General features: G+C 47.5%; 1 long non-coding RNA gene across 1 annotated transcript in view; it reads right to left on the minus strand.

The window, feature by feature from the left end:
* Window positions 1-725: 725 nt before the first annotated feature.
* LOC146859561 (uncharacterized) overlaps window positions 726-18,553 on the minus strand; it is a 145,577-nt gene continuing 127,749 nt past the window's right edge. Inside the window, exon 3 of the long non-coding RNA XR_014979032.1 lies at window positions 726-898. This is a non-coding gene — a long non-coding RNA (uncharacterized LOC146859561). The remainder of the gene's footprint in view (window positions 899-18,553) is intronic.

Genomic DNA, 18,553 nt, shown 5'->3' on the forward strand with positions numbered 1-18,553 from the left:
CAAGCTGGTCTTGTGGCACTACCTGTTATGAAGAAGGAACTGGAACTGGGAAGGAAAATGGGAGGAAAAGCAAAGAACAACAGAAAGAAGACCAGAAACATAGGCTAGAAGGCATGTCATAAGGCTTGTGCATCTCAAAGTCCCTTCCGCTACCTTTGAGAGTTGAACGGCACTTTGTCAGATTCAGAAACTTCTGAGAAACTCATCTCTTCCCATGAAATGGGGCTAATGCCATCTTGCTCAAGACGTTCCTCTGCAGATGGTCTTCAAAATCCTGGGCGGTGATCAGCTACGTCCAGCAAGACACCTTCAACCTTGATGCTCTTGTTGCCGTCTCCAGTTGTATCTTCTTGTGGGTCATAGTAAGCGGCAGGTGCCCTTGCCAAGCCTCAACCTCGTTGGACAGGCCACTGACCGTTCTACAAAAGGCTCTTGAAAAGGACTGTCCATTATCTCACTAAGGATATATCTGCCCGAACCCCACAGATCTCTGAGGCTAATGTTGGGTGCACGTTGGGTGGTTGTTGGGTGGACAGCAGTGCTTTTCAAAAATCCCAAAACAAAGATCATAGGACTAGTGATGGATGTTCCCCACACCTTGGATACTAACAGAAATATGTCTAGATTTATGTGAGAGGTTTGTCACCTCTTAGATGGTAAAACATGAGCCTATAACAAAGATGAGTCTTTCTCATCCCTTGAAATGTAAACAGACGAGCCTCGAATAGTGATGCATTTGCTACTTTATTATTGAAGTGGCACAAGAGAAAGCAGAATCAGAGCAGCTTCCACATGATTTTGAGTTTTCAGAAATTACTGAGGATCCCTTATGTTCTAAAAGACGAAGATGCAGGAATCCGGAAACGTCCCTCGCAGAGATGCTTCACGGCATCAGTCCCTAGGAGAGAAGCACATGGACACCTCATTGACCTGTTGGAGTGACTGGGACTCACAAACACATTGCCTGAGCAGACATTTCAGCTGATGTACACTTTTTAGAATTTCTATATGATCATTTAAATATTTCTCCTAAACACAGAGGCAAAGGTTTTCTGTCTGTTGCCGTCACTTTCCTGATATAGACCTGACTCAAAATCCATTTTGGTATTTAGCAAACAACACAAATGTTCATTTGCGTTGCTTTGTACAAATGCAGTGCATTTGTACAAAGTGTTACTTTGCGTCAGGGAATGGTTCCAAGAGTGGCGCATGGGCGTTCCTGTGCATCCACCTATGGATTTTGATGCAAACCGATGTCTACAAAGAGTTGCCGACATGGGGATGTGTCAGAATGGTGCACCTGCCTAAAGCTGGCGTGATAGAAGATATATCTTTATTTCCACTCATTATTTCCTCTGTGTAAGTGTCCTGCATTCTGCAGCACACACAGAGGAAAAGTCTCCAAAGATAGTTATTATGAAGGAAAGGCCCCTTCCTTCACAAAAACTGTCCTGCCCATAACGCAGGCACCCTTGCACTATGGCGCGAGGGTGTCTGCTTTAGCACTAGGTACCCCAACGGGTTACAGTGCAGGGAAAAGTCAAAACTGCGCCATTTCTGTGAAAACAATGGCTGAACTGAGCTCTCCCTTTCACACAATGCAGCACAGCAACCTCACGGCCCGCACTGTGCTTCTTGATATGATTGTAAATAGGACCCCTAATGACTGGATAAGGGATGGGAAGATACTGGGGAGCAGCATCACAGAGGTTCCAGTAGTGTCTATTCTGTGTTAGATACTTTGTTTACCAATTCCCACACTTTGGTCTGCATTACAAATGTTGTTTCTCTGTCTGTGGCCAGGTCCTTTTTTCAATACATTATTAATTCACAATCAACAGAGCACTCCAAAGATATATTACCACAACTGCAATTACAAGCAGATTCTAACCAGAATCAAGACTAGACATAGGTGTAAGTCAGTGACACCTTTCACATGGGGAAGATGATACCAGCAGAAGGTGTAAGTGTGTGATAGTATGAGTGGGGAGGTGATGCTAGTAGAATGTGTAAGTCTGTGATAGTATGAGTGGGGAGTGATACCAGCAGAAGGTGTAAGTGTGTGATAGTATGAGTGGGGAGGTGATGCTAGTAGAAGGTGTAAGTCTGTGATAGTATTAATGGGGGTGATACCAGCAGAAGGTGTAAGTGTGTGATAGTATGAGTGGGGAGGTGATGCTAGTAGAAGGTGTAAGTGTGTGATAGTATGAGTGGGGAGTAATACCAGCAGAAGGTGTAAGTGTGTGATAGTATGAGTAGGGAGGTGATGCTAGTAGAAGGTGTAAGTCTGTGATAGTATGAGTGGGGAGTGATACCAGCAGAAGGTGTAAGTGTGTGATAGTATGAGTGGGGAGGTGATGCTAGTAGAAGGTGTAAGTCTGTGATAGTATTAATGGGGGTGATACCAGCAGAAGGTGTAAGTGTGTGATAGTATGAGTGGGGAGGTGATGCTAGTAGAAGGTGTAAGTCTGTGATAGTATGAGTGGAGAGTGATACCAGCAGAAGGTGTAAGTGTGTGATAGTATGAGTGGGGAGGTGGTGCTAGTAGAAGGTGTAAGTCTGTGATAGTATTAAGGGGGGGTGATACCAGCAGAAGGTGTAAGTGTGTGATAGTATGAGTGGGGAAGTGATGCTAGTAGAAGGTGTAAGTCTATGATAGTATGAGTGGGGGGTGATACCAGCAGAAGGTGTAAGTCTGTGATAGTATGAGTGGGGGTTGATACCAGCAGACGGTGTTAGTCTGTGATAATATGAGAGGGGGTGGTGATACCAGCAGAATGTGTATGTCTGTGATAGTATGAGTGGGGAGTGATACCAGCAGAAGGTTGTAAGTGTGTGATAGTATGAGTGGGGAGGTGATGCTAGTAGAAGGTGTAAGTCTGTGATAGTATTAATGGGGGGTGATACTAGCAGAAGGTGTAAGTGTGTGATAGTATGAGTGGGGAGGTGATGCTAGTAGAAGGTGTAAGTCTGTGATAGTATGAGTGGGGGTGATACCAGCAGAAGGTGTAAGTCTGTGATAGTATGAGTGGGGGTTGATACCAGCAGACGGTGTTAGTCTGTGATAATATGAGAGGGGGTGGTGATACCAGCAGAATGTGTATGTCTGTGATAGTATGAATGGGGTGACACCAGCACAACGTGTAACTGTATCACAGGATGAGTGTTTGATGATAACAGCAGAAGGTGTAAGTCAGTGATAGTGTGAGTGGGGTGGTGATATCGGCACTAGGTATTAGTCTGTGATAATATAAGTGGGGTTGATAACACAAGAAGGTGAAAGTCGGTGATACCTTTAACATGTGGAAGGTGTAAGTCTGTGATAGTGTGAGGGCGAGATACCAGTAGAAGCTGTAAGTCTAGGGATAGTATGAGTGGGGAGGTGATAACAGCAGAAGGTGATAGTATGAGTGGGGGGGTGACACCAGCACAAGGTCTAAGCCTTTGATAGTATGAGTGGGGCATGATATCAGCAGAAGGTGTAAGTATGTAATAGTATGAGTGGGGGTAATTCCCAGCAGAAGGTGTACGTTTATGATAGTATGAGTGATACCAGCAGAAGGTGTAAATCTGTGATAGTATGTACAGGCAGTGATACCAGCAGAATGTGTAAGTATGTGATAGTATGAGTGGAGGTAATTCCAGCAGAAGGTGTAAATCTGTGATAGTATGTGCAGGCAGTGATACCAGCAGAATGTGTAAGTATGTGATAGTATGAGTGGAGGTAATTTCAGCAGAATGTGTAAATCTGTGATAGTACGAGTGGGGAGGTGATACCAGCAGAACGTGTATGTATATGATAGTATGAGTGGGTGTTGATACCAGTGGAAGGTGTATGTATGTGATAATATGAGTGGGGTGATACCGGCAGAAGGTGTAAATCTGTGATAGTATGAGTGGGGCGTAATTCCAGCAGAAGGTGTAAATCTGTGATAATCTGAGTGGGGGTAATTCCAGCAGAATGTGTAAAATCTGTGATAGTATGAGTGGGGAGGTGATACCAGCAGAAGGTGTATGTATGTGATAGTATGAGTGGGTGTTGATATCAGTGGAAGTTGTATGAATGTGATAATATGAGTGAGGGTGAAACCAGCAGAAGGTGTAAGTCTGTGATATTATGAGTGGGGTGTAATTCCAGCAGAAGGTATACGTCTGTGATAGCATGAAGGAGGTGATACTAGCAGAAGGTGTAAGCCTGTGGTAGTATGGATGGGGGTGATACCAGCAGGTGTAAGCCTGTGGTAGTATAAATGAGGGGTGATACCAGCAGAAGGTGTATGAATGTGATAGTATGAGTGAGTGATACCAGCAGAAGGTGTAAGTCTGTAATAGTATGAGTGGGGGTGATACCAGCAGAAGATGAAAATCTATGATAGTATGAGTGGGGGGTAATTCCAGCAGAAGGTGTAAGTCTGTGATAGTATGTGCAGGGGGTGATACCAGCAGAATATGTAAGTATGTGATAGTATGAGAGGGGGTAATTCCAGCAGACTGTGGAAGTCCGTGATAGTATGAGCAGGCAGGTGATACCAGCAGAAGGTGTAAGTCTGTGATAGTATGAGTGGGGTGTAATTCCAGCAGAAGATATATGTGTGTGATAGCATGAAGGAGGTGGTACTAGCAGAAGGTGTAAGCCTGTGGTAGTATGAATGGGGGGTGATACCAGCAGAAGGTGTACGTCTGTGATAGCATGAGGGGGTGATACTAGCAGAAGGTGTAAGCCTGTGGTAGTATGACGGTGGGTGATAGCAGCAGAAGGTGTAAGCCTGTGGTAGTATAAATGGGTGGTGATACCAGCAGAAGGTATATGTTTGTGATAGTATGAGTGGGGGTGATACTAGCAGGAAGATGTAAGTCTGGGATTTTATGTGTGGGGGTGATTCCAGCAGAAGGTGCAAGTCTTTGATAGTATGAGTGGGGAGATGATACTAGCAGAAGGTGTAACTCTGTGATAGCATAAATGGGAGTTATACCAGCAGAAGGTATAAGTCTGCGATATTATGAGTGGGGGTGATACCAGCAGAACGTATACGTATGTGATAGTATGAGTGTGGGGGTGATACCAGCAGAAGGTGTAAGTCTGTGATAGTATAATTGGATGGGGAGACACCAGCAGAAGGTATAGGTCTGCCATAATATGAGGGTGGGGGTGATATTAGCAAAAGGTGCAAGTCTGTTATAGTATGAGTAGGGGGTTATACCAGCAGAAGGTGTAAGTCTTTAATAGTATGAGGGGAGGGTGATACCAGCAGGAGATGTACATCTGTGATAGTATGATTGGGAGGTTACACCAGCAGAAGGTGTAAGCCTGTGGTAGTATAAATGGGGGTGATACTAGCAGAAGGTGTAAGTTAGCAACACCTTTAACATGTGGGAGATGATATCAGCAGAAGGTGTAAGTCTTTGATAATAGTAGTGTGGGGGTGATACCAGCAGGAGGTGTAAGTCTTTGATAGTATGAGTGGAGGTGTGATACCAGCAGAAAGTGTAAGTCAGTGATACCTTTAACATGTGGGAGGTGATACTAGCAGAAGGTGTAAGTCTGTGATAGAATGAGTGAGAGTACGATACCAGCAGAAGGTATATCTCAGCGATACCTTGAATATGTGAGAGGTGATATCAGAAGAAGGTGTAAGACTGTGATAATATGAGTGGGGGGATATCAGCAGAAAGTGTAAGTCTATGATAGTATGAGTGAGGGGGGTGATACCAGCAGAAGGTGTAAGTCTGGGGATAGTGTGAGTGGGGGTATGATACAAGCAGAAGGTATAAGCATGGGGAAAGTATCAACAGGGGTGATACCAGCAGAAGGTGTGATACCAGCAGAAGGTGAGTGGTTGAGACAGGAGGTGGGGCCTTTGATGAGGATTCAGCAATCCCGCTGAGTGTTACTTAGTAGTGGTAACAGGAGGGGTTCTAGGCCCTCAACTACTCCCAGCATCCAACGGGGTGGCTGAGCAACAAACAGAAAGAGGTTGAATAAAGTTAAACAACGATCAGAAAGAGGCAAAAAAAGTTGATAAAGTAGCAGAATGATGCAAAATAAATGTCAGGAACAAGCAGAAAGAGGCAAAATAATATAATTTGAGATGTCATCAGTGATGTCACTGACCGTGTCATGATTGATGTAATATATGAGGTCATAAGCAGTGCATTGCGAGGGCACCAGTTATATTTAGCTCAGGTATCTATAACTACTGAATTTCACTTGTTTTGTACGAGTGAAACCTGAGCCTAACTACAACATCCCTGTTACCTTTTGTTTCTTTCAGTGATTTTTTTAAATGCTTTTCAAATGCTAATTCTGAACTATAACATCCCTGTAATCTTAGTTTTTTTCAGTGAATTTCTATAGGTTTTTAACTAGTAGTCGTGTTTGCAGCTCTCAGCAATCCCGCTCTTTGGAGGTAACAGGGGGGTTTTTGTGCTCCCAAGGGCCATCAGAATGCAAGGTGACTTCTTGCCCCAACAAGCAGTAGGCCAGGAGGTGCATTTGCATAGTGGTGGAGTAAGAGGACTTGGCCACCAAAAACCTCTCAGCAAACCCACTGTGTGTGACTTGCTGGAGGTAACAGGAGGGGTAGTTGTCTAACAAGGACCCTCAGTAGCCAAGGGGTAGCCAAGAGGCGCATTTGCAGAGTGGTGGAGAAAGGGGGCGTGGCCTCCTACCAGGTCTCAGCAATTCTGGTGTGTGGGAATTACTGGAGGTACCAGGAGTGGTTTATGCCCCCCCCCCCCAAGTACATCCTTGGTGGCCAAAAATGCCTCCTGTTCTCTTTAGTAAGTTACACACAGCGGGATTGCTTAGAGGTCTTGGGAGGCCACACCCCCTTTCTCCACCACTCTACAGTCTAGACTCCTGGCACAGTACTGGTTGGAGGATGCAGTCCACTTTACTTCTGAGGGACCTTGGGTGCCAAGAAGCCCTCCAGGTACCTCCTGTAAGTCCTACACAGCAGAATTCCTGAGAGCTAGTCAGAGGCTTCACTACCTTTCTCCACCACTCTGTAAACGCAAGTACTACTTAAACAAGCCCCGGTAAGGCATTGGTCTAGCCAATGGAATGAATAATAAGCTGTTTCTATCAATCACCGTCCGGGATGAAGGAAGGAGGTCCCTTACAAGTATCATGAGTGTAGAGCGGATATGGTGCAGTGGCCAGAGCTGCTGACTCGAGAGCTGGGGATCTCGATTCATAAAGACCGATTTTCCTAAGATCTACAGATTTGTCAGATAAGGATGTGTTCCTCTACAGTTAGCTATTACTGAATAATAAAAAAAGAAATTAAAGAGAAATAAAACAACTGTTGCTTTTTCTAGGTTTCCACACGGATCAGGAGTTCACCGCCAGTGCCACAGAAACATGAGAATGATGGCAGATATTTTCCTTAATTAAATATAAAAACAAATGTTTCATCACATAACCTCGATTAGCATTATTAGAATCAGAAAAAGATTAAAACCACAACGCCAAGTGGGGTAATTTGTCCCGATGGAGAAAAGGCATGTGTGTTGTAAACCATAAAAGTTCTGATATTTCCCAAGTCTTGAGCACGTGAACCAGTACCTGTTGGCGTCATAGTATTCCCGCCAAATAAATAAATAAATACCTAAAACCAGCTGCAACATCATAATGAAAATAGTCTCTGGTCCAGGAGTGTGTAAAACTCAGAACCCCGAACCAACCAACTCACATTAATCAATTAATCAATTTATACTTTCGGTTTATCAGGCAAAACTATAACAGTCAAACATACATCATAAAACTGCAAAATGCGCATAAAAAAAAACCGATACAGTAAAATCGTTCTAAAACCTTAATTACAGAAGTAAGAAGAAATTGGTACCACTGTCAGATTTAATCACAGCCGGACCTAAGCCTAATGGCAGGCCTTAAAAAGCTAAGCACGTGGAGTACAGAATCACTTGAGAGAAGTAAAAAAATAAAAGCGGGTCTATTCGTCTTGAAGCCATCTTTTTTAAGAATTCAAATGATAAAAGACTTTCTGGGACCCACATAAAAATTACAAAACATTAAAAAGTGCATCATATCCTGTGGAGACTGACCGTCGCAGCCACAGGATATTAGACACGGTCTTGTATGTGCGCCACGCAGTTGGGCCAGAAGATAATGAAAAAGATCACACCGAAATCTAGTCAATAGGAAGCGATCATGATTACCTTTAATTCCTAGAAGGTAAGGTGTTGGAAGGTGGACCTCTGGGGAGTCGGCGGGACCACCCAGTGGCCCTCCTTACTGCAAGGAAGTAGCCGAGCGCCGCTGAGAAGCCTCCTAGGAGAGGTCCTGTAGGAGAGTAGGGTCTGCTTTCTATGTTCACCCCCACTTTTTGCTTTTGCTTTACTGGTTTTCGACTTAGATGTGGCTGTGGGCCTGCTAATCAGACCCACAGCCCTGCTGTTCTCTCTCTAAATTGATACTATGTACTTTAGGTGCATAACCCATTTGGATAGGGTCACTTTATTGGCCCCTGCACAGTGTACCTTAGGTACCCAGGGCATAGGTGTACCCTAGGCCTACCAGGGGCTGCAGCATGTATTATGCCACCCCTGGTCTGGCCTTCCATTATGACACAACTGGCTGATCACTCAGCTGGGGCAAGGTCGTGTAATCACCCCTTGCTTAGGTGTAGTATTCCTATACCTAACTTACATATAGACACATGTGTACCTATCAGCCACTCCTATGGCAGGCCTTGACAGTCCTGGAGGCAGAGTGCTTGGTAACATGTGAGATGGTGCTCTAGCATGAGCTGAGCCCGTCTGCAGCTTTCGGAACCATGTCCTTATAGCTGTTCTATGATATAGCCTACCATATACTCTTAAAGTGCCTTATAATCTTAAACGGTTATGGTAACTATGGTTTGGCTTTATCAAAACATGTCGTGTAAGGTGTCTAACACTTTGGAATAATACCCCCATCCCATTTCTGGGGATGAGGATATTATCCCTCCCTTCTAGAGGGAGAAGACATGTTGTAACCTACTTACCCGGTTAAAGTTAACCAGAGCCCCAGCATCACAAAATGGATGCTGCTGCCACAGACACGAGTCTGACCTCCTGCTGCTGGGAGTGATCCCGGCAAGGGAGGCTTGGACAATAGGTTTCCTGCCTTGGGAGGTGCGAGCACCACCCCAGACAGGCCTTAGTGTATTGGGGCAGGGAGGGATGAAAAGAATGAGACATGCCTGGGGCACACAAGGTGTCCCGTGCATAGTCCAGTTCAAACCGGTGCTGGGGCACTCCAGCCCCAGTCCTGGCGCGAAACTGGACAAAGGGAAGGGGGTGTAACCACCCCCCTCCCAGATCCCACCCATAAGGCGTGACCTAGCAGGTAACCCAGCCCCCCAGATTTGGATAAGAGTGGTAGCTGGGCCCCAGGAGATTAGATTATCCTGAACCTGCAACTTGAACAGAAACTCTGGACCTTCGACATTCGATGAAAGAAGAAGACTGAAGAATCTCCCTTGTGGCCAAGGAGTGGCTACCCTGTGCAAACAGGCACCATCAAGAGACTACCCTTTGCTTTGCTGAAGTTCTACGAGGGACCGACTGCAGAGCCCGACCAGAGCCTTGACTTCCAGACTTCTCCGACCCTGATCCACATCCACAGCCGAGCTGAGATCCGTGGAGGCGACGAGAGACGTGGGACCGGCTACCTGGGAAAAGTGGCTAGTATCTTCCAGAGCAGCTTCTGAGGCACCCTCGAAGTTGTGCACCGGGATTGAGAAGCCCCAACCCCAAGCACCATCTGCACCGAAGATCAGCCCCCCACACTCCACGAGTCCTGCGCGGGGCCCTTCTGCATTTTCCTGCTTGCCGCGTCTGTCCGGTTGCTTGCCCGTTGGCTAGTGGCCTTTGTGACGACGCATCCAGAAATCTTCACTGCTGGTTTGGCTCCTCCAGACTGGCTCCCGCTTCCTTGCAAAAGAGAAGCACCCCAGACCTTCCTGGTCTGCACCAGAAGCAAGTCCTCCGTTCTTCGTGGGTTCCGCTTGCCAAGGCTTGGTGAGTCCTAGTTCGACTTCGACGCCGCCGACAGCAAGAGCTTTCGTGGGACAGCTCGCCTCCTGGTCCTGGGTGTCCTCGACGTTTCCTAACCCCCGTGGCTGCAGCGACAAGCTTCACCTTCACCTGCAATCTTCACAACATCGCCTGGTTCCTTCCTGGTTCCACGTGGTCACTGGCTAGTGACCTTGACTCTGTCCCTTCTGCTTGCAGGTATCCTCTCTTCTTGATCCCAGCCTTGGGATCCACCGGACACTCTTCACTGACTGCCTGTCAGCAACTTTCCTTCAGGCATCCATAGAAGTCCACGACGAAACCCGACACAAGTTCACACCTATGCACCTGCAGTCCGTGGGCTAGGTAACTTGGGTACTTTGGTGCTCACAAGGGTAGTGACTATCCTAGGGTCTAGTTTCCGAGTCTCGACTCTCTAGCTGCTTCAGAAGTGTCCTTAAACTGTTAATTTCTAACTGCTAGTAATTCTATCGACTTTTACGCATTACGCGTGAGTGTTTCCACTCTGCACCTGAATCCCGTGGGCCTCCCACTTCCTAACTGTTGCTAGTGTAGTGTAGCCCCAGCGATTCCCTAGGCCTAGGCCTATCCTATTTCCATGACAGTGGTCCTTATACCACTTCTTTAGTATATGGTTTGCGTGGCCCCTAGGGCCTAACTGTATTACTTACCTGTGTGACTTAATGTATGTTTAAATAAGACTGTGTTGTACTTACCTCTAATCTCATAAAGAGTGCTGAGCGTTTGACTAGAATAAATACACGTTATTTTATATATATATCTGTTGTGGTGTCCTTTCATTTGGTATTCAAGGGATTATATATGGTATCACAGCTGGCTTCACATGCCATTCAGAGTTTAGCCTAAGACTGCTCTTGTCCATGCTACCACTAGGATAGCTGGTCTATAAGGTTGACTTTACAACCAATCACCATAAGGGTTGTTTGGACTGATATAAGGTGTACACTAGAACTAGTGACATCATACATCAGGCCAACTTCTCACATTGGTGGCAGCGGTGGGATCTGAGCTTGCTGTTGTAATACCATTGTAATCTTGAGATACTAAATTGAAAGATCACACAGATATTGTTTAGGTACATATAACATAGATTATAATACTTAAGTCCTACTGGACTTAGTGGTTGTAGCTTGAAGGGAGTAACACACCCTGACTACAACTACCAGAGAGGTTTAGTAGAAACAACTAGTGTAGGTAGGTGCACACACCACACCCTCACTAGATCATGTCTCTGGGAGGAGATCAAGTAGATGCTCTCTCAGGAGGGGCAGGTCTGAAGAAGACCCCCTCTAGATATGATACCCTAACTTTTCAGGAGATGAGACAATTGTGTACCTCCAGAAAGTTATAACAGGGTGCAAACCCTATCCTCCTTCAGCTAGTACAACTCCTAGAGGAGTATGATGCTCTTAGGGCCTCACAGGCCAGTACCCTAGGTACAAAGGAGGGTCTACCCACCACAGATGTGTCAGATGGGACTTCAGATGAAGAGGTAGACAGCCAGGGCCAAGTAGGAAGACTTAGCCAGGCTAACCTAAGCTAACATGGGAGTTTGCATGGGGTCCCCCCATACAGAACCCCAAGTAGGCTTACACAGAGAAGCAGGAGGGACAGATCCCCTTCAAGGGAATCCATCCACTCCCATGTCTCTAGCATCTCTAATGCTTCCTCTCACAGGGAAATGACTTCCCCTGAGAGAAAGGAGCATGAAGCCAGAATGAGGGAAGCTAATCTGAGGATTCAGAGGGAAGAACTTGCCCTTGCCAAGGAGAAGCTTGCTCTGGCTAGAGAGCAAAGGTTAAGTGGGTCAGAACCCACTGGTGGCAGCAATATCCCTAAGGATAGAGACAGGCACTATGATAATAGAAACCTGAGCAAGATTGTCCCTCCCCACAAGTGTGGGGATGACATCCACAAATGGATAACTGCTTTGGAGAGAGCTTGCAAAGTACAGCAGGTACCCCAAAGTCAGTGGGCAGCTATCTTGTGGCTCTCCTTCTCTGAGAAAGGTAGAGACAAGTTCCTCACAGTTAGTGATGAGGATGCAGACAATTACACTGTCCTGAAGAGTGCTCTGATTGATGGGTTTGGCCTAACCACTGAAAAATACAGGTTGTTGTTCAGGGATACCCAGAAGACACAGACTCAGGACTGGACTGACTTTGTAGATTGTGCCACTAAGGCTCTGGAAGGCTGGCTAGTGGGAAGTAAGGTTAAGGACTATACAGGATTGTATAATTTGATCATGAGAGAACAAATCCTTAACAACTGTCAAAACCAGCTACTGCATCAACACCTGATTGATTCTGATCTGACTTCTCCCCAAGAATTGGGAAAGAAGGCAGATAGATGGGTCAGGACAAGAGTTAAGCAGAAAAACCAGAACCAGGGCGGTGATCAGAAAAAGGCAGCCCAGAAGGGTAATGATCAGAAACAAAAAGACCAGAAGTCTTCACCGGGCCCCCAAAAGGCTCAGGGGGAGGGTGGTCCCAAAAAGGATAAAAAGAAAGATGGCCAAAAGAAACCATGGTGCAACTATTGTAAGTCCAACTCACATTGGTTTAGTGAGTGCACCAAAAAGGATAAGCCCCCAGCCACCATTGCCCCTAAGGCAACTGTACCCCCTAGTCCAGCTGTAAGTGGTGGTTCCCAGCAAAAGGGCGTAGTAGGGTTAACCCTGGGAACTGAGGAGGATTCTGGCCTAGTCAGAATACCTACTCAGGCTGTTCTGATCTGTGATGGGGACTTAGCTTTGTCCTCTACTGTAGGCCCCAGTAACCTGGGCAAGTACAGACAGACTCCTTTTATCAACCAAAGAATGGCTCAGGCCTACAGGGACACTGGGGCTAGTGTCACAATGGTGACACCTGCCTTTGTGGACCCTGGACAGATCATACTAGGTGAGAATTACCTAGTGACCAACGCTAGCAATGCCACTACCTCCCATAGTGTGGCTATTGTCAACTTCTCCTGGGGAGGGGTAACTGGCCTCAAGAAAGTTGTTGTTAGTTCAGACCTTCCTGTAGAGTGTTTACTGGGCAATGATCTTGAAACTTCAGTTTGGTCTGAAGTGGAGTATAGGACCCATGCAGAAATGCTGGGGATAGATGCACATGTCCTTGCTGTGACCAGGTCACAGGCCAAAAAGTGCACCACTGAACAAGTGATGGATCCTGAAACTATGGACCAGTCACAACCCAAGAGAAAGAGCAGTAGGGTTAAGGCTGTGCCTTCCCCCTGCCTCAGTTGGTGGATCAGCCCTCCCAGGAGAATGATTCTGAGAGCCCTGAAGGAACTGTCCTAGAAGAACTTGAACCTGATCAGGTTGAGTTTCTTGGGACAGGGGGACCTTCAAGGGCAGATCTGAGGCAGGCTCAATTAGACTGCCCCTCTCTTGAACCTCTCAGACAGCAGGCTGCTGCTGAGGCTGCAGGGAGTGCTCAAGGTACCCATAGAGTGTATTGGGATGAAGGGCTACTGTATTCAGAGGCTAGAGACCCCAAGCCTGGTGCGTCCAGGAGGTTGGTCATACCACTGAAGTTCAGAGGCTTCCTTCTTACCTTGGCCCATGATATTCCCCTTGCAGGACATTTAGGCCAGAACAAGACTTGGGACAGGCTTGTCCCTCACTTTCACTGGCCCCATATGTCAGAAGATACTAAGGAGTTTTGTCGCTCCTGTGTCACCTGCCAAGCCAGTGGCAAATCAGGTGGCACCACAAAGGCCCCCCTCATACCACTACCTGTGGTGGGGGTTCCCTTTGAAAGAGTGGGCATAGATATTGTGGGACCAATGGACCCACAAACAGCATCTGGGCACAGATTCATACTGGTGATAGTGGACCATGCCACCAGGTATCCAGAAGGTATTCCCCTGAGGACCACAACAGCTCCTGTTGTGGCAAGGGCCCTGCTTGGAGTATTCTCCAGAGTGGGCTTTCCAAAGGAGGTCATTTCTGACAGAGGTGCCAACTTCATGTCAGGATACTTGACTGCAATGTGGAAGGAGTGTGGTGTGAACTTCAAGTTCACCACACCCTATCACCCACAGTGCAATGGGCTTGTTGAGAGATTCAACAAGACCCTAAAGGGAATGATTAAAGGTTTACCAGACAAGCTTAGGCGAAGATGGGACATCCTTTTACCCTGCCTTCTGTTTGCTTACAGAGAGGTCCCACAAAAGGGGGTTGGCTACAGCCCTTTTGAGCTTTTGTTTGGGCATCCTGTAAGAGGACCCCTATGTTTAGTGAGGGAAGGATGGGAGAGACCTCTCAGACAACCCAAACTTGACATAGTGGATTAAGTACTTGGTCTCCGCTCCAGGATGGCAGAGTATATGAAGAAGGCTTCTAAAAACCTTGAGGCAAGCCAAGAACTCCAAAAAGCTTGGCATGACCAAAAGGCTGTGCTGACTGTTTACCAGCCAGGGCAGAAAGTGTGGGTGTTGGAGCCAGTGGCCCTAGCAGCACTCCAAGACAAATGGTCTGGACCCCACACTATTGTTGAGAAAAAGGGAGAAGTCACCTACTTGGTGGACCTTGGGACTCCCAGAAGCCCCCACAGGGTGCTTCATGTCAACAGATTGAAGGCATATGTTGACAGGGCAGACATGGGCTTACTCATGGCTACAGATGAGGGGCAGGAGGAAGAGAGTGACCCTCTCCCAGACCTGTTGACTCAGAACCCTGATGATGGCTCAGTTGATGGTGTGGTCTTTTCTGACAGCCTCACTGTCCATCAGCAACAGGACTGCAGACAGGTTCTGCAATCCTACAGACATATGTTCTCTCTGACCCCAAGTCAGACAAACTGGTGCACCCATGAGGTGGACACTGGTGACAGTCTGCCTGTGAAGAGTAAAATCTACAGGCAACCTGACCATGTCAGGGACTGCATAAAAGTTGAGGTACAAAAGATGTTGGAGCTGGGAGTCATTGAACCTTCAGAGAGCCCTTGGGCTAGTCCTGTAGTCCTTGTGCCAAAGCCTCACACCCAAGATGGTAAGAGAGAGATGAGGTTTTGTGTGGATTACAGAGGTCTCAATGCTGTCACTAGGACAGATGCCCACCCAATACCTAGGGCAGATGAGCTCATTGACAGACTGGCAGCTGCTAAGTTTTTGAGCACATTTGACCTAACAGCAGGCTACTGGCAAATCAGACTAGCTGAGAATGCAAAGGCCAAAACTGCTTTCTCGACACCAGGAGGACATTATCAATTTGTGGTAATGCCCTTTGGTTTGAAGAATGCACCTGCCACTTTCCAAAGGTTGGTGAATCAAGTCCTTACTGGGTTGTATGATTATTGTGCAGCTTTTCTTGATGATATTGCTGTCTTTAGCTCCACCTGGGAGGATCACCTGGTCCACCTGAGGAATGTTTTAGAGGCCCTGCAAAAGGCAGGCCTCACTATCAAGGCCACTAAGTGCCAGATAGGGCAGAGCAAGGTTGGATACCTGGGCCACCTAGTTGGTGGGGGTCAGGTTCAACCACTGGAGAGCAAGATCCAGACCATAAAGGACTGGACTCCTTCAACTACCCAGACTCAGGTCAGAGCTTTCTTGGGCCTGACTGGGTACTACAGAAAGTTTGTTAAGAACTATGGGTCCATTGTGACACCACTTAATGACTTGACCTCCAAGAAAATGCCAAAGAAAGTTCAGTGGACAGTAAGCTGTCAAAAAGCATTTGATGACCTGAAGCAGGTCATGTGCAGTGCACCTATTCTGAAAAGTCCAGACTACTCCAAAGAGTTCATTGTCCAGACAGATGCTTCTGAGTTAGGTGTGGGAGCTGTTCTTTCACAACTGAATATAGATGGTCAAGACCAGCCCATTGCTTTTATAAGTAGAAGGATGACCCCTAGAGAGAAACGTTGGTCAGCTATTGAGAGGGAGGCCTTTGCTGTGGTTTGGGCCCTGAAGAAGCTGAGGCTTGTTTGGCACTCACTTCAAGATTCAGACAGACCATAAGCCCCTCTTGTGGCTAAATCAGATGAAGGGTGAAAATCCCAAACTTCTTAGGTGGTCCATTTCCCTACAGGGGATGGACTTCACAGTGGAACATAGACCTGGGACTGACCATGCCAATGCAGATGGACTCTCCAGATATTTCCACTTAGAACATGAAGACTCAACTGGTCAAGGTTAGTTTAATGTCCCTAAGTTTGGGGGGGGGTTGTGTAGGAGAGTAGGGTCTGCTTTCTATGTTCACCCCCACTTTTTGCTTTTGCTTTACTGGTTTTCGACTTAGATGTGGCTGTGGGCCTGCTAATCAGACCCACAGCCCTGCTGTTCTCTCTCTAAATTGATACTATGTACTTTAGGTGCATAACCCATTTGGATAGGGTCACCTTATTGGCCCCTGTACAGTGTACCTTAGGTACCCAGGGCATAGGTGTACCCTAGCCCTACCAGGGGCTGCAGCATGTATTATGCCACCCCTGGCCTGGCCTTCCATTATGACACAACTGGCTGATCACTCAGATGGGGCAAGGTCGTGTAATCACCCCTTGCTTAGGTGTAGTATTCCTATACCTAACTTACATATAGACACATGTGTACCTATCAGCCACTCCTATGGCAGGCCTTGACAGTCCTGGAGACAGAGTGCTTGATAACATGTGAGATGGTGCTCTAGCATGAGCTGAGCCCGTCTGCAGCTTTCGGAACCATGTCCTTATAGCTGTTCTATGATATAGCCTACCATATACTCTTAAAGTGCCTTATAATCTTAAACGGTTATGGTAACTCTGGTTTGGCTTTATCAAAACATGTCGTGTAAGGTGTCTAACACTTTGGAATAATACCCCCATCCCATTTCTGGGGATGAGGATATTATCCCTCCCTTCTAGAGGGAGAAGACATGTTGTAACCTACTTACCCGGTTAAAGTTAACCAGAGCCCCAGCATCACAAAATGGATGCTGCTGCCACAGACACGAGTCTGACCTCCTGCTGCTGGGAGTGATCCCGGAAAGGGAGGCTTGGACAATAGGTTTCCTGCCTTGGGAGGTGCGAGCACCACCCCAGACAGGCCTTAGTGTATTGGGGCAGGGAGGGATGAAAAGAATGAGACATGCCTGGGGCACACAAGGTGTCCCGTGCATAGTCCAGTTCAAACCGGTGCTGGGGCACTCCAGCCCCAGTCCTGGCACGAAACTGGACAAAGGGAAGGGGGTGTAACCACCCCCCTCCCAGGTCCCACCCATAAGGCGTGACCTAGCAGGTAACCCAGCCCCCCAGATTTGGATAAGAGTGGTAGCTGGGCCCCAGGAGATTAGATTATCCTGAACCTGCAACTTGAACAGAAACTCTGGACCTTCGACATTCGACGAAAGAAGAAGACTGAAGAATCTCCCTTGTGGCCAAGGAGTGGCTACCCTGTGCAAACAGGCACCATCAAGAGACTACCCTTTGCTTTGCTGAAGTTCTACGAGGGACCGACTGCAGAGCCCGACCAGAGCCTTGACTTCCAGACTTCTCCGACCCTGACATCCACAGCCGAGCTGAGATCCGTGGAGGCGACGAGAGACGTGGGACCGGCTACCTGGGAAAAGTGGCTAGTATCTTCCAGCGCAGCTTCTGAGGCACCCTCGAAGTTGTGGACCGGGGATTGAGAAGCCCCAACCCCAAGCACCATCTGCACCAAAGATCAGCCCCCCACACTCCACGAGTCCTGCGCGGGGCCCTTCTGCATTTTCCTGCTTGCCGCGTCTGTCCGGTTGCTTGCCCGTTGGCTGGTGGCCTTTGTGACGACGCATCCAGAAATCTTCACTGCTGGTTTGGCTCCTCCAGACTGGCTCCCGCTTCCTTGCAAAGGAAAAGCACCCCAGACCTTCCTGGTCTGCACCAGAAGCAAGTCCTCCGTTCTTCGTGGGTTCCGCTTGCCAAGGCTTGGTGAGTCCTAGTTCGACTTCGACGCCGCCGACAGCAAGAGCCTTCGTGGGACAGCTCGCCTCCTGGTCATCCTCGACGTTTCCTGGCCCCCGTGGCTGCAGCGACAAGCTTCACCTTCACCTGCAATCTTCACGACATCACCTGGTTCCTTCCTGGTTCCACGTGGTCACTGGCTAGTGACCTTGACTCTGTCCCTTCTGCTTGCAGGTATCCTCTCTTCTTGATCCCAGCCTTGGGATCCACCGGACACTCTTCACTGCCTGTCCATACGACGAAACCCGACGCAAGTTCACACCTATGCACCCGCAGTCCGTGGGCTAGGTAACTTGGGTACTTCGGTGCTCACAAGGGTAGTGACTATCCTAGGGTCTAGTTTCCGAGTCTCAACTCTCTAGCTGCTTCAGAAGTGTCCTTAAACTGTTAATTTCTAACTGCTAGTAATTCTATCGACTTTTACGCATTACGCGTGAGTGTTTCCACTCTGCACCTGAATCCCGTGGGCCTCCCACTTCCTAACTGTTGCTAGTGTAGTGTAGCCCCAGCGATTCCCTAGGCCTAGGCCTATCCTATTTCCGTGACAGTGGTCCTTATACCAC

This window comes from Triturus cristatus, chromosome 3_1 (genome assembly GCF_964204655.1).
Source record: "Triturus cristatus chromosome 3_1, aTriCri1.1, whole genome shotgun sequence".
NCBI classification, from domain to species: domain Eukaryota; kingdom Metazoa; phylum Chordata; class Amphibia; order Caudata; family Salamandridae; genus Triturus; species Triturus cristatus.